The following is a 4,325-nucleotide window of genomic DNA, read 5'->3' as shown; positions in this document are numbered from 1 at the left end:
GCTCTTCCTACACCGAGGAGCTGTGTATGCGTTGCTTCCCTGCTCTGCTTTCGCTGGACTCTGCCCTTTCCTTGAGGTGTAGGCACCAGTGTCCATGGCTTTCAAGGAAGGCCTGAAGTCACCTCCATTTACCACTAGGATATGGGAAACTTCAGTGGGGGAGGGGATAAAAATGCAAAATGGAAATTATTTGGCTGAAAAAAAATTTCTCAGAATCCAGAGAACTTTATTGAGTAAAATAGATACAAAGGTGATATAGACAACCCAGAAATAGCTCAGTAGCAATGTTTTTTGTAGTGCCACATTACAAATAAAGCACACTAAGAAATGTTGCTGAGCTTTTTCAGCTTTTTGAGTGTTAATGGCAAGAGGTGGACACAGCTTCATACTGGAAGTGTCTGTATTCTGAGTAATTCAAATCAATCTAGAAGCTATTTTTGTTAAATCTTCAAGCTGCTATTACTACTGTTGTATTGGTCTTCAACATCAGTGATTTTATTGCATTAGGCTATATCCACACCATCAAACTCCATCAACTTCTTCCCTGGGAAGTCCCTTTTCCAATCACTTGCTTAAAAGCAAAAACTAAAAAAAAAACAAAAACAAACAAACAAACAAAAAAAAAACCAAAAAAAAAAACCAAAAAAACCCCCCAAAAAAACCAAACAAACAAACAAACAAAAAAACCAACAAAAAACAAACCCAAAAACCCCAACAAAATAACAAAAAAAACCCCAAAAAAACCACAAAACCCATTCCTTGTATTGCACATCTCACACAAGTCTGTGTATATATATATATATATATTTAAATATGCTACAATTAAAAAAAAAGGTCTATGGCACTTTATTGGATATAAGTTTAAGAAGTTGATGAAACCACAGATGTTTGAAGAAATCTTCAATACCACAAAACAAAGTTAAACTGAACTAATTGGCACACAGGTTTTAAAGAATCCACAGCAAATTCCTCTAGATCCTATGCAGTGCATGTACATTAAGAAGCAGTTACACTCTACAGCCCCCTTATGAAATCAATTAAATTAGCTTTAAGCTGATTTTGCTTTTTTTCTTTCCCAGAGTGCCTTTGGAAGTTGCTGCTGAGGAGCAATTTAAACAGCTGTGAAATTTAATGAGTGCACCCTGCACCTGAAAACCTCATCCAGGAAAAGAAAAATTCACCTTATATATACCACCTTATCACTTGCTAGAAAAACAGAACCCTGAGAAAAGAAATTCTGATTATTTCTCCTCTGTATTTCTTCCCAGCCTGTCTTCTATCTGTACTATGTGAACATGGATATTCTTGCAAGTTAGTTAATTATGCTGTTGCAGAGCAAGCTGATAATATACCAGCAACAAGCAGAAAAGCTGGTTCTTCTTGGTTACAAATGCCAACAAAAGCAAAATGTGCCACTGAAAATCTCTTTAATACTTAAAAAAGCAAACCCCAACTAAATGTACTATTGAAATTTTTTTAAGCAGCATGTGGATCACAGCAGAGGTCAGCTAGTAACATGAAGGAAGGTTGTTCATTGTGTACTTCTCAACCAGAGCAGAGTATGATCTCTCAACCTTTGTAAGGACTAACCTGACCTGATCCTGGCTAATCAAGTTCTTTAGCCAGTGCAGCATTTTTCACCCTAATACTGTGTCAAGACTTGTTGGCAGTGGTGACCTGGAGTTTGGATTGCTACCCACCTAAGGAAGCTAAAACCATACATCTGCTTAGTAATTAATCTTTAGCTGGTTTATATGGTACTCATACAACTGCTTACCCCCTCTTTAACAACTGCAGGGCCCCGAGGGCAGGGCAGAGCTGAGCTGGTGGCCCAGGTTCAGTGCATGCTCCAGAAGGGCCTCAGGAGGGATGCCTGGAGGAAGCCTTGCTGGACTCCAGGTACAAGCCCAGTGCATGTCCTTCAGGTGGAAGATGCGTATGGGGCAAAGCCAATGAGACACACAGGTGTGGACAGGGTGTGTGGGCTCTGATTTTAACAAACCCTCAAGCACCACTTTGTACTGGTAATTTTGCTTCATTAAAATCTTGATTTGTGCAGGCAGTTGGTCCCAGACCATAACTTTTGGAGGGGGATTTAAATTTAAATTCAATAAATTCAATATTGTTGAAGATTGCAATGCAAGATGTTTTCCATTACCATCTGTATGGCAGATTACCTTTGTCAAGTGAGCAGTTTGCCTTATCTCACTCTTTGAGTGACCACATTCACACCTCCCTCAGGAGGGGACCTCTGCTGATAACAGACTATTGAATATCAGTGCATGACTGATAAGAACTATAACATCCCATTGTGAGATGCTCCGCCCAGAAAGAAGAGCCAAGCATTGCTACCCAGATATAGTCTGAGATTCTGGAACACCAGCACGGCTTTTTTCCACAAGATTCCCCAGAGGAACAGCAGCTGCCTCTTCCTCCTGGATCTTCAGAAGAAAGAATACATCCTTCTCTACAGATCCTCCTTGCTCCAACAGAACCACACCTGATACTTCAGAGGACTGCAGCCACATTTTCAATCGGACTGCCACCAACACCCTGACCCACAGGGTGTCAGGTTGGGTTCTGACTCTGTCAGTGTTGTTCTAGTGGACTGCATTGTTTATTTTATTCTTTTTTTTCTTCCCTATTAAAGAACTGTTATTTCCTGCTCCCATATTTTTGCCTGAGAGCCCCTTAATTTAAAATTATAGCAATTCAGAGGGGTGGGGAGGGTTTACATTCTCCATTTCAGGGGAGGCTCCTGCCTTCCTTAGCAGACTCCTGTCTTTCCAAACCAAGACAAATATTTAAAAGAACAGTGAGTTCCCTGTTTTAAAGTAGAAGATGGTGGATGTGGGTTGCAGGAGCAGGTGAATGCAAGAAGAGGCTGAGTTGAAACAATCCCTTTTTGAATACAGGCAAAAGTTGGCCTTCTTACACTGCATCTCAGAGGTCACTTGTGTATCTGTCCAGCGCACAGGCGGCAGCTGCCATGGGCACAGAGGCACAGGCTGGAGCTGCTGTGTCACTGTGGTGGGCAGCAGGTGCTGGAAGGGGACCCCAGCTCTGTGACCCCAGCTCCAGCTCTGTTTGCCAATCCTCCAGGCTGCCCCAGGCCCGCTGCCAGGACTGCTGAACAGCTTTTGACTTGTGAAGCACATCAGCAGTGCCTTGAAAGCAGCTACCTACCTGGACAGTAAATATTTTTTAATAACTAATGGCACATTTTAAGGGACTGACCAGGCAAAACCAAGAATCTCTGCTCAGTGTAATAGTGAAGCAACACTGTCACTAGATGATGTTAAACTACCAAGAAATAAGAAAAGGAATCTAAAATTCGCCTAGTATTTAATTAGAACTACTCAGATCAATTATCCCCAATGCTCCTATGGCACAGTTGCATCATTCCTTTGTTTGTTAAAATACCTTACAAACTTGGTATCAGATGTAGTTCTAGTAAGTGAGGCAACACCACAAATAACACAATGAGCTGGCTTTGAGAAAAAATGGCATTTGTGGCAACGTCTGTTTAATTTCTGCTGATTTAGTTGGAAAAAGGTCTACTACTACACACACACACAAAAAAAAAAGGAAAAAAATCTTCCCAGCCATATAGAATTTGTAAAGGCTTCCTGAAAAATTTAAGTTTCCTAATGACTCATGTGCGTCTGGGTCATGAGACAGACTGATCTGTAGGCTGGGAATGACGTTTCACTGATGAGAGAAAAGGTACAATGTTGAATTACAATGTGGAATCCACAGCTGTAGGAGAGGCTGCAGCCCAATTAAGGCTAGTGCTGTGGGGAGCTGTTGTCTGCTTGGGATTTCAGAAGTTTTAAAAAAGGCTGTAGAAATATTTCAGTTTTATCTGAATCAGGTGAGAACCAGTTTAATAACAGCTTCTCTGTCTAGTCAGTGGAAACAATATATACCTGCCAAGTAATAAGCTGCACACACCTTGTGCTTTAAGTTTCAAGGGAGAGAAACCTGGCAAGGACTTGACTTTTTAAATGCCTTGAGATTGGTGTAAACGTCAGCTTTGCTCTCTCCAACATAGAGTTAATATCCAAGAAGGCACTGTACTTCTAGGAAGTTCAGTACCAAAAAGCACCTCCATGAAAATGGTACCAAACCAGGTGATGGTGAAGAAATATACACCAGTGAGGGGAGCCCTTGGAAACAAAGCCTCATTAAAATAGGCTTCGCTTTTGCTTAAGAAAAAAAAATGTGCTGGCTTTTATTATTTTAAACCCAAATTCTTCAAAGTGACCAAGGTGGGTTAGGCAATCCGATCAATCAGAATTTTTCAGTTTTAACAACATTCCTGC

The 4,325-nt window shown here is 40.9% G+C and overlaps 1 pseudogene; it reads right to left on the bottom strand.

Annotated features, from left to right (window-relative positions):
• The window catches only part of LOC102045091, a 4,935-nt pseudogene that overhangs the window by 401 nt on the left and 209 nt on the right, over positions 1–4,325 (bottom strand).

This window comes from Geospiza fortis, unplaced genomic scaffold, assembly GCF_000277835.1.
Source record: "Geospiza fortis unplaced genomic scaffold, GeoFor_1.0 scaffold201, whole genome shotgun sequence".
Lineage (NCBI taxonomy): Eukaryota > Metazoa > Chordata > Aves > Passeriformes > Thraupidae > Geospiza > Geospiza fortis.
Note: the sequence above shows the minus strand (reverse complement) of the source record. Positions and strands in the feature narration are given on the sequence as shown.